This window comes from Rosa rugosa, chromosome 7, assembly GCF_958449725.1.
Source record: "Rosa rugosa chromosome 7, drRosRugo1.1, whole genome shotgun sequence".
NCBI lineage: Eukaryota > Viridiplantae > Streptophyta > Magnoliopsida > Rosales > Rosaceae > Rosa > Rosa rugosa.
In genome coordinates, this window is record NC_084826.1 from 19,815,877 (window position 1) to 19,828,551 (window position 12,675).

Below are 12,675 nucleotides of genomic sequence, written 5' to 3' on the forward strand. Positions count from 1 at the left end.
GTACACGTGTCCGGACGATTTCGTTGTTGCTGTACTATGTGGAATTTTGCTGATTTTGTTTTCTGTGTGGGATCATCGATCAGACTGTTAGAATTGCAATGAGTAATCAATTAACAAGCTTTTTCAAATTGATGAAGAGCTTAACCTCAAGTGGTGGATTGATGATTGTGTGTGCCGCCTAATCAAGTAGTCTAATGCGACAGAGGCCATCAATTTTGTTTGCTAGAATTTGGGAGGGCCTCTGATATGAGGTCCTGGTTTAGTCTCAGTTACCTGTTTCAAAGGGAACCCTAATTTTTTTTTTTTTTTTTTTGCTCAAAAACACTGCACGTACGTTCTTCCCATTTCGATTGGAATTCATTTCAGTAAGTACATTATTGTCGTTGATATTCAGTACGTCATGAGTACGTACGCGCACCTCTCAACGATGATATTGAATTATTGGGACCTCATTGTACGTACGTATTTGAATTTACTCTTCGGCCAGTTAGTACCTACAAAGTTCAACTCTGCGATCTGCACAATATGTGCACACACACACACACATATTTTTCTCAAAGTTTTAAATTGTAGAGTTTAGTGGGAAAAATTCAAGGGATGAAACAGGATGGACTCATGGACTGCTAGACAAAGATGAAAGATGATAGTCAAAGAGTGGAGTTAGATTTTTAGATTATTGTTGTAATATCTGAACCATTACAATTGACTTATTTGTTACGTACTGAGAAAATTAATGAACTGTTTACTTGAAGTCGTATGGATGCTTTTAAGATGGAAGCACACACCTGAATATTGTAAAATGGTAGTTATGAGATTAGATCACTTATGCAATAATGGAACCCAGCGGAGTAACTTGAAGGCTCTCATGTCCGAATTTGATACTATCTCTGTTGCCAATTCCGTAGAAGACACAATTAATAATCATGTCTTTAATTAGCTCGATTCTGGTATTTGATTTTAAGGCACAATTCGATGCTTTTACAGGTTGATGGAAGCAATCCAATGGGACTCCTTATGTCAATCATAAGAGTAGGAGATGAAATTTTGTCTTCTACATATGTATTATTGAGAGAGTTGTTATGGAGGGTGTGGGGAACGTTAACTCTCTTACGTCAATCCACACTCTTTTTGCTCTTTATTTCATGTGCGCGTAGGAAACTAACAAAGCTTTTTCTATAGGTTGATGAGAGCGTTAACAACATCTCCTATTGTATATCATAATGTAGTGATCTTAGTTAACAAACAACAATATACTGATTGTTCCTTAACATTGGCAGAAATATATTTTCAAATACGGCTTGTGTTAAACAGCGACAAGCGTGGCCCGTGGTCCACCATTGTACCGATACTGTCCCAACTTAACCACCTGTTAGGTGTTGGGTATTAATTACAAAAGGCCTCGATACAATTGGGTGTGGTAACAATCCAATCGGAATATTCGGATGACAATATAAGGAACCCAAATTCGGGCCCATGACAATTGGAGAGAGACCCACTTTGATACCATGTTAAACAGCGACAAGTGTGGCCCGTGGTCCACAATTGTACCGATACTGTCCCAACTTAACCACCTGTTAGGTGTTGGGTTTTAATTACAAAAGGCCTCGGTACAATTGGGTGTGATCCACCCACTTATAATAAGTTATATTTTATTTGTCACTTTTCCAATGTGGGATCTTTCCTCTCCAACAGCTTGTTCCTCAAAAAGCATTGGAGGTGGGAACAAATTGTAAACATATTCCTAAATTTGTGAACACATATTAGCAAAGACACACAATCATCATGCTTAATAATGCAACACAAAGGCTAGGGTTCATAAGCACTTATCTCCTCTTCAACTCTTCAAGCAATATTCTCTCAAACTCCCATTTCCATCACATTTCAGGGTCATCAAGGAATTCGATCATGGTTTTCTATTTTTGCCTTGTCATTCTCCTTGTATTTTCTTCAACAGCTTTGAGGTACGTAATCTAAGGCCTTTTTTTTTTTCCAACTATTATTCTAATGTGATAGGGGGTATAGGTTCAGTTGGAGAGGGCAGAAGATTTAGTTTTCATCACCGACAAGCAATAGCATGAAGTAAGTGCTTATAGACCCTGGTTCCTGTATTGGCATTATTAAGTATGATGATTGTACTTCTTTGATTACTACGTGTTCGTAATAAATTTAGGAATATGTTTATATGTGGTATCACATCATAACATATTAATCTAGAAATCAATGGAACTAAATGTTTTGTAAAAAGAAACACAACAACAACAACAACAACAACAAAAAAGGAAAGATTTTCGTACTAGGCTTGTTTGCATAAAATAAGAAAGGCCCAACGAATATCTTTCCCCAATTCTTTTGCTTCTTTAATAAAAACCCTAGTTAGATTAATTTTTAGATCAATACATATTCACACACACTATCAAAGAGACACAACGTACCATCATACTAGCTAGCTAGGGTTTAAAAGCTAGCACTTACTTGGTGATGAAGTCGATCTATCAATGAAAAGATCTCCTGCCCTCACAATGAAGAAATCTACCCTAGGAATATGTTTATGTTGTCTATAATAAGGTTTAACGTATAAATGCTGGTATTTATTGTGAGGGCAAAGACCTAACTTTATATAGAAACTGCTGATGTTCATTATTAATCCCACTTATTAGAGATTCCTAATGTACCTCATACTTAGTTTTTCTAATATATATTACGATGCTTAATCGCAATCCTCACTGTGATATATTTTGGATAGTGTCAATATTGTACAATCCTTAATTCTTGTATTTGTATATGCTTAATAAATTTTATATTGTACTGAAGTCCACATAAGTCTTACATAGTTAATATAACATGGATATAACCTTATGCCTGCTTTCTAAATAGATGAAAATGTGATTTGTAATTTTGTATTCAGAACTCTAAGAGTGGTTTTTTTTTTTTTGAGGATGATATATTATATAATAGCAAATAATAATATATTTTGTAAGAATGAAGGCTAGGGCAGTAATTTCGTAGTGAAGGCTTATGTGATGAAGATGGACCATATATTGGTTTATAGCTGTGAAGAAAATAGGTGTGGACAAAAAGTGGCCCCCCAAAATGACATTTTTGGGGGTGTCGTGGACTAAGTGATGGTGATAAGGATTAAGGCTATAGGTGCTTGTTCCATGGTTGGTCACCCTCCACCTCCTTTCGTCCACCAAATCCTTGCCTCGTGGCAACCAAAACAATTGCCCTAGCATAATTAACGTATATTGCTCGCTTCAATTTCTTTCCCACGTCCTGAAAATGAGGATTTTAGGCGTCATAACTGTTTTAGGGTTTCTTCCATCAAAAAACTGTTTTAGGGTTTCAAAACAGGAAGTTTATGCAGTTTAACTTGATTAAATGTTGTTGTTGTTATTGTGGTGGTGCGTTATGGGATGATGTTTGAATTGGAGTTCGAATCACAGACGGAACACCATATGCAAATTCGTCTAATTCAAACTCGATCGTTAATATAATTTTACTTAATAACCTTGAAATCTAAACCCTATAAGTCTATATTCAAGTTCGTCGTGCTAGTGAATTTTCTAAATTCAATTTAGCTCATCTTAATATTCAAACCTAGCTCCGGCCGTCGCATGTTTGAATCGAGATTATGACTCCTCTAGCAGCCTAATTAATCAAGATACATGAATGGATCTTTATAGATCTGATAATGATATCAGATAAAGGAATAATTCGTCGGATTATAGATGGATCCTTATATACTATACAGCAGCTAGCTAGCCAGCGCCCAAATGGCATGGGCGGTGCCCTCCTGGACAGGGAAATCCATGTGAGAAAGACGTGACTGTGAGCTTAGCCATTACAGTAATCCATCTGAAGCATCGACGATGCTTCTGTTCGTATTAGCTAGCAAGTAGCAAGTTTTGGCAGGTAGGGTTTCACTGGCATGGAACTATTACGACTAACCACATCCAGCAGCTGTCTGATATTCATTTGCCACGTGTAGGGCCACGAAGGGGACTAACCACAATGCCATGACACGTTTACCCAAATTGCCATGCTGCTTTTCCTTGGGCTAATGCCACGTGGGGTTCGAGATCACGTATATCGCAAGCAAATCTTTTTCATCCTTTTTGGTCCTTTCGGCTCCCGAGCAGGTGCAATGCACATGCAAAGAAGAAGAAGAAAGAAAAGAATTATTTCAACATCAAGGCACAGAAAGTTTTGCTAATTTTTTTTGTTTTGGCGAGAAGTTTTGCTAATTTAAAGCACTTCTGCTGAAACAAAGCCAGCACAAAAGGAATTGGATAGAAAAAAAAAACCAGCGGGAATTCATTTTTCTTGTCTTTTGTTTGTCAACCGAAAAAAATAATCGAATATGATATGATATTTGATAACACAAAAAATTTAAAGTAAGCAAATACGTACAATCATTTGTAAATGCGCAAACAATGAACTTTTATTACGTGTTTGTTTTTTCACTAACCTATCTATTCCCCAATTTAACTTATTTTACATCCTTTTCAGCATGCCCCTTACAACCTTAGCCTAAGTCATATAAAAATGTAATTTTGTTCATTACCAACTTATATGAAGTAAATAGGATTTTGTTCTTGTATCCATGGAAAAGTTGGAAATTAAACCATTTAAATTCACTGCTCTTCACGTACACTCACACAGTCACACTTTTTTGTTGTCGTTGGGTTGAGAAACTATCAGATAAGAAAGCAGCCTTTTTTGGGGAATGAAATCAGGCCGGGTAGCTATTTATGCACCAAAAAATTATACAAAGCTCCATTATTATTTAGTAGAAGTAGAATGCAATCAACTCCAGCGGGAGGGAAGAAATTAATGGTGGGAATGGGCAAAAGCAATGGCAATGAGTGAATTGGGGATAGAAGTGGCAATGGCACTAGCTCGTGTCTACTTGTGGTTATTGACTACTAAAAAAATTGACCCCTTCTATAACTTCAAATGCACTCAATTTTCAACATACATGCATGCACCCCAATTTCATTCCCTTACAACTACAGCAAAAGGTTATAGCATCTATTTTCTATCATTTGCTCTACCTCCCCACTTTTATTAGATCGATGGGTCGGCTAGCCTAAATATTGGTTAATTAAGAGGTGACAAATCTTTGTTCTTATTGATTAAATGGTTTCTACTTCCCACAGTCCCACTACCCTTGTTTGAGCCAACGCCACGTACCCTACGACAGCATTAATGCAGTAATACCACTGTACATGATTGATGAAACCAAGAACACCCACAATTTACAATTTGTTAATACATAATGAGTCCAAGCCGAGAATCAACTTGTTCTTATATGACATTCGTAAGCAATTGTGTGTAGTGTGTTGTGAGGTTTTTTAATTTTTTTTTTTATCATCGAAGTAAATTTCATTTTAATAAAACTGTAATTATAAATTGATTATAATTACAGCACTCAATAAGGAATTACAACCACCACAACAAGCATCAAAATTCAAATGAAATATCCTCACTCGAAATATGAGAGACTGGTACATCAATGGATCCAACAACAAGACAGAATTAAGCAATTGATTGAGCCAAATTGACAAAAATATATATATATATATATATAGGATTTTTCTCAGGTAAGGATGTCCTTAGTTTTTCTTATGGAACGGATTTACTGTTTTCACCCACTTTCGGATCACATTTTCACATCTTAACCGTTCAGTTTTTAGGTCCTAATGTATGGATCACCTCTGCAAAATTTCAGCCAATTTGGTGATCGTTAAGGCGTCCAAAACTGCAATTTACACGAACGAACCGAATCTGTCGAACCGGAACCGTTCGTTTACATTGTTGTAATTTGCAGTTTTGGATGCCTTAATGATCACCAATTTAGCTGAAATTTTTCAGAGATGATATATACATTAGGGCCTAAAAACTGAACGGTTAAGATGTGAAAATTTGATCTGAAAGTGGGTGAAAACCGGAAATTCGTACCTAAGAAAAACTAAGGACATCCTTAGTGTAGCCGGACTGTATATATATATATATATAACTGAGGCAGGTGGCCACAATAGTAAACTATTGAGTGGAACGTTCTAGAGTCTCCCGATCACATCGACACAAGTTAATACTAAAACGCACGACCTTAAATCGGCAATGAATATTTTAGTGTATTAAATTATACCAAGATATTGTCTACTATATAAAAAAAAAAATTGAACTCTTCACGACACTGTGAAAGATTTCAAACTTCTTCGATCATTTATTGCAATGGAACACCAATTAAGACAGAAACATGAATTCCAATAATAACTATATATTCGGTGAAATTATAAAATTGATGGACATCTTTTAAATGAATTTCTTACCTAGATTCTCAGAATATCGAACTACTTGGAGAGTAAAATTAGGTACTTGATTTTTTAAATCAAACCCAAAATCGAGTGTTATATATTCATCACAAGCCAGAATAGATCGTTACATACCCTTCTGCTGTCATCTATAGACAGACAAGAAGATAGTGGTAGTACCCACAGTGGTACATAGACAATAGACCTACTCATTAGATATTCAAATACGTAGACATAGCGTGACTCCTCCTTTGGTACTACTCCAGAGGCGCTAGAGGTATATAGAGTGCACATAAGTGCTTAGCTTCCTAAGACAAAGAAAACTATTGTAATTACTAACATAGGGATGGGCCTAGGGCAAAAAAAACATGGCCGAACATATTCAGTTCAAGGCAAATACAGGAGAAGCCCACTCAAAGCCCAGCCTCCATCTCCAAACACGCTAACCAGTGAGCAGTTCCAGCGTTGCTACGCCGACCATGCCACGACTGCTCTGCCATGGTCCCCGCCGCCACGATTCAAAACCGCCACAACCCAAATCACTAGGAACCACGCCACCACATCCGATCCAGAGTCACCACGAACTTACCCCGATCCAACGCCGGCGATCCACGCCGCCATAGAAAATGAACCATTCCCGGAAGGTCGCTAATCCAGGAAGCTGCAAAACGAGACCTTTGATCCCACACCGCGTAGCCACCGCATCTCAGAGAATTCACGCCGAAACCTGAAGCCAAAACCAACTTGCAAAAACCCCAAGCAATGCCCCTCATAAGAGCTCCCCGAACGCTAGCATTCGTCCGGTAGCATACCACGCGGTGTCGACGAGGCCAAAAGGCTAGTCTAGATGCTAGGGCCGCCGCCGGACGAGAGTGATATTTCGGTCCAAACAAAATATTCACAATTGTTTATTTATATCTTTCATCACATATTTAAATTAGGTACTTGATCAGATCATATTAATCAAAAGAAAATAGAAAATTAAAGATTTGAGAAACTTGTTGGTGTGGACATGTTCTATCTAGATAATTGTAGGATAGTCTTCTATATCCTATAATCGATCAGAAGTAGATCTTCCTTGTTGTACGTTTAATTAGTTAGCAAATTCAGAATTATTCGCCGCCCAAGACTAACTGTAGTCCGAGAAGAGAAATACAATTTGAAAATTTGCCGACACTGCCAACCACCAAGATCTTTTGGATAAAAACTTCATTTTAAACTGGTGGTTGAATTTAGAATAATTAGCAATGAACCACGTTAGCCAGTTGCATAAGAGCGACTCGAGGGGAAGTGATAAGTATCTGACTTGTGAACAAAAAACAGGTACAAGTTAAGCTAGCTAGCTATCACGATACACGTACACCAAGCTAGCTAGCATGATATGATATGCATTGCATGGTGCCCACGAGGGTTTGATGTGCCGTATGAAGGAGCAATCAAGCAAAAGGCTAGGCTATCATATATGGCACTACACCTTCATCCACCAGCCTGTACGTTCCCATCTGTTTTATTTTGCGACAGGAATTATAGTGAACAAAGAAGAAGAAAAAATTAGTCGTTCACAGAGTGGTCCATATAATGCAAAGGTGAAATTGACATCAGGAAATTTGGACATAAAGCTTTTCTTTTCTCTTGTTTTGTTTTTCGCCATCCTCGAATAAAAAGAAGGCTTGAAAGTTGAAAGTGAAGGATGAATTAAAGGTTGGTGTGATACAGATTTTAGAAAGCTCAAAAGTTAAACGCGTAATAGCTAGCAAAAGATGGTGTGTTAGGTCAAGTATCATGTGCTCTGGGCCAACCTTAATTTTGATAAAAACATGTCTTGCTCGATGCTTGGAAAAGTTAAAAGGAACATTTTTAAGTATTGTGTATGATAATTTCATGATCCAAAATCAATCATTAACATTTTAGATCATCTTTTTAAGATTATCTTTGTAACATGGTTCAAATTGGATTAGGGTTCTAAAATTGGTAGTGTTATATATGTGTAAACCACCCGCAAACTACCCCTCCAACATCATCACTATTGCCAGAACTGCGTCGTTTTTCTGGTCAATTAATGTTCCGTTCAATTTCTCATTTCTGACAGACTGGAAGCATCAAAGAGAAACCAGACCAGATGTAATAGGCTTTGATACGGTTCAACTAGCTTTCAGCTCCTTTTTTTTTTTTTTTTTTTTCAATTTCATGAACCTATCTCTATTTGGCCTTGCCAAGTACTTTGAAGGTGGTGATGATGATGAAAGGCTCCTTTAGTTTTCAGTATATATGATACGCATGGCGCGCAGTATAAATGTAGTACTAGATGTAATTTATATTTTTATTAAGCAGATTGGTATTTCTTGTACTCCCATCCACTTCTTTTGAATATCAAAAGGTGCCCGTGCACTTAAGTCTTGCATGTTTATCGCAGTGTGCTCCTTTAGATTTATTTCAGAATATAATAAATTGAACCTATTTTTTACTGTGCGACAGAAAAGAAAAAAAAATTCCAACTAAAGATGAATATGATCGAACTAAAAATACGATCATTAATTGTTATCTAAATATATGGCCTCCTCGATCAGGATCCATAAGATGGAGTCGAAAATCAAGCCTGTGGCAGAACAAAAACTTAAAGAAGATGAAAATTTTATTGTGGAGAATATGTTTTCCATTCTTCATTGGATTTCTCTAAGGTCGAAGCAGCCAAAGATCTTGCAACGGAGATCAAATGCAGTCTCTTCATGGATAAACTTAAGAAAGTAAGTTCCTTTTTTCATCAAAAAAAGTGGTAATTTGTTAATATTGTTCCTTATATCCTCTTTCTTATTCCTACATGGCTACATGTATACTTGTAACCTCAGGTTCACGGGTTAGGTGTTGGGACCTATCTGCAAGAAACTTCGGCCAGTGATCTACAGTGAAGGCAGTTACATAATTCAAGAGGGAGCCACTAGCTAGTTCTTCTTCGTCACAAAAGGTAGTGTACTCATCTATGCGACTAATAATGGTGGAATAAATGGTTCCTCAGCAGCAGGCAGCAGGCACTATCCAATTTGAGGAAGAAAAAGATGGCCTCCTAAAGTGAAGGATGAATTAAAGGTTGGTGTGATACAGATTTTAGAAAGCTCAAAGGTTAAACGCGTAATAGCTAGCAAAAGATGGTGTGTTAGGTCAAGTATCATGTGCTCTGGGCCAACCTTAATTTTGATAAAAACATGTCTTGCTCGATGGTTCCGAAAATCCCATTTTCCTCCCCAAATTCTCTCCGTTCTCTCTCCTCAGACCCGACGGGTCACGCTCGACCCGACCCTACTGGAAACCAGCCTTCCTGGCGGCCGACGACCGAGGACCCGGCCTGAACCGACTCGCCTCAGCTTCCGTCGTCGACCCTTGGTGTTGGTTTCACCGGTGGAGCACCCCAGAAGGAGATCGGAGACGTGAACAGTGACGGCGGGCCAACCCGGTTGGATTTCCCAGTTTCCGGCGACTCCTTGGCCGATCCCTCTCGGTTTTGGGTTGTCCTCCTCCTCATGATCATCCTCATATCCTCCTTGTACCACGATTTTGAGTGTAGAGTGGTAGATCAAGGTTTGAAGCTTTCGACGGCTCTGGTTCAATCTGGAAACGTGATCAGACGACCAAGATTGATCCAACTTCCAAGCTTGATCTAGGACGATCTAGACCGAATCTCACTTAACTCCAGGTATGAAGGTGGCTCATCTCTTCATTTTGAACAAGTTTGTACTTGGTCACTTTGCCAACAGAGGTGGTTGACTCGGCGTTGACCTCCGCCGTTGACCGCATGCTGACCCGTCGCTTGTGGCGGCGAGTGGTAGCGCGTCGGTCATCCAAAATGTGTTTTGTTTTCAGTTTATGCATCTACGCATCCATACGATCGTTTTGATATATTATCGGGTATTATTGGAAAAAGGTTGATGCATGCTAGATTTACGGTTTTACGTGTTATCTTCGGTTTGCGATCCGAGAGGATCCGACCGTCAGAATTACTTCAAATTGTGATATGTTGATCGTAGAGCTGTTCCGATGACTTTGTGTGGTCACGGATGAGGATTCAACCGTTGGATCGTCGTTTAAGTGTGTTTATTGAATCGGTTGCTAAGTTAAGGTCGTACTTGTTTAGGTGATTGACGGATTTGATTGGCGAACGATTTGTGAATCGTTATTTTTGGGCTGTTATGAAGACGCAGCAGGATTTTGAGGTGAGTAAATCTCACGTGGTTCATTTACGAACGGATTTATTTATTACTCAGAATTACTTGTTTAATTGTTAAATCATTTTCTAAAAAAATTATTTGTTTTAAAATATATGAACTTGATCGACAACGGTTCATGGGTAAGTTAAAACAATGTTTTGATATAAAATGATTTTCGAGTAGTTAATTTGTAAAACTATAGTTGTTATTAGTGGTCATTCCTGCGTGAATGACTACGTATATATATATTTACGTGGAATATATATATTGGATGGTGTGACATTGGTGAAGTAATGATTGAGAGTTGATTGGATTATTATTTCGAGCATTTACTCTTTACGGGAATATAATATATCATGCAAGTGTTGATTTTATTGTGTTGAAGGGTATTTTGAGTTGAGTGTAACGGTGTACGATTCATCATGTAAGTGATTGATGAAATTGTATTAAAAGAGTATTTTGAGTTGATTGTGACATTTTGAGTCAAGTAGACTTTCAAATGTTTGGTTGAGTATCGTTTATCACATTGGTGATCGAGGCAAGTATTATCGTAAGGCTGAACCTTGGCCAAGGTGACAGGTTACGATTCAGTTAGAGCTCTAGTCTGTCTGCCAATGTACTACTTAGGGGATAACCTTGAGTTATCGTATGCCTTTGAGTACAGTGTACTGCTTAGGGGATAACCTTGAGTTATCGTATGCCTTTGAGTACAGTATACTGCTTGGGGGATAACTTTGAGTTATCGTATGCCCTTGAGTATAATATACTGCATGGGGGATAAATTTGAGTTATCGTATGCCCATGAGTATATATTTATAAAAGAGAGTTTCGAGTGTCCTTTCTTTTGTCGTCCATGTGGGACTTTGAGTTCGAATGAATTGTGGGGTTGATTTTGGTTACTGTATTTACTCTTGAGATGAGTAATTTTAAATGGAATTAAAATGGTGATTTCTTGGCTTTAGAGTGAGTGAGTGATCTCCTGAACTAAATTTTATGCAGGGATTACTATGATTTTATTGATTGTTTTAATGTAATTCCCTGAACTAAATTTTATGCAGGGATTACTATGATTTTATTGATTGTTTTAATGTAATTCCCTGAACTAAATTTTATGCAGGGATTACTGTGATTTTTATTATTTGTTTTAATGTGATCTCCTGAACTAAGTTTCTATGCAGGGATTACTATGAATGCTTTTGTTTGTTTTCATGTGATCTCCTGAACTAAGTTTCTATGCAGGGATTACTAATTTTGCTTAATTCTTATTGTGGGTACAGTTGTGGGTTGTGATCTGTAGTGATTGGAAAATGAGTCGGGATGGCATGATTTTGGCAACCGCGTTATGTTGAGGGAAATGAGTATGATTTCCTGGTTGTACCGTTGAGGCAAGAGAATGGTGATCTGATAGATTGTGGGGACGTGAAATGTTTAAAATATTGGGAGTTATTTGTATAATTGGAGATTGTGGGAAATAAGATAAAATGAATTGAGAGATAGAGCATGTTATTGTTTAATTTGAACTTGACGTTTTTGTTGTGATAATTGCATATTGTTTTTGTTAGGCTGTGATGGTGAAAACATGTTTTTTGTGGAATTAAATATTGTTGCTTTAATTTATCTCACGAGTTGAGAAATTATAAGCATGCGTGACGTGAGTTACTTTAATTGAGTTTACTCATACGGGCTTAAAAAGCTTACCGGGTTTGTTTTGTTCAATCCCGGTGCATTATTCTATGGTGTAGGGGTTTTTGTGTAGGTTAGAATATCGATTAATCGTCGTCGAAGCTGAGGTGTACGTTGGTAGCGTGGACGTCGAATTGTACTCTTAGTTTTAAGTTTTCCGCTGTGTAGTGAGTTGTGGTGGGTGTGTTTACTTATTGAATTGTCATTCAGTTTGATTTGTAAACTCTTGTAATGTAATATGTGACTCTAAATAACGAGTCGGTATTGATATTGTGAGCTCAGTTTGTTTTGTTGCTTAATTAAAATGAAAAAAATTCTATGTGTTTTTCTTGTGCTTTTTAAGTTATCACGTTTCAGATTTCAATTTATTTATTCAAAATTCGGGGCGTGACAGGTGATCACACTCCAGTCCTAGCTAGTCTTCTCAGGAGCCGACTGTCAGTGCCACCAAACCCTCTGTCAAAATGCTTCGGTCC

General features: G+C 37.6%; 1 long non-coding RNA gene across 1 annotated transcript; it reads left to right on the forward strand.

The window, feature by feature from the left end:
- Positions 1–9,565: 9,565 nt before the first annotated feature.
- Positions 9,566–12,195, forward strand: LOC133720268 (uncharacterized). The gene is made up of 3 exons (XR_009851789.1): positions 9,566–10,005; positions 10,444–10,522; positions 11,794–12,195. It is a non-coding gene; the product is annotated as an uncharacterized LOC133720268 (long non-coding RNA).
- Positions 12,196–12,675: the final 480 nt, after the last annotated feature.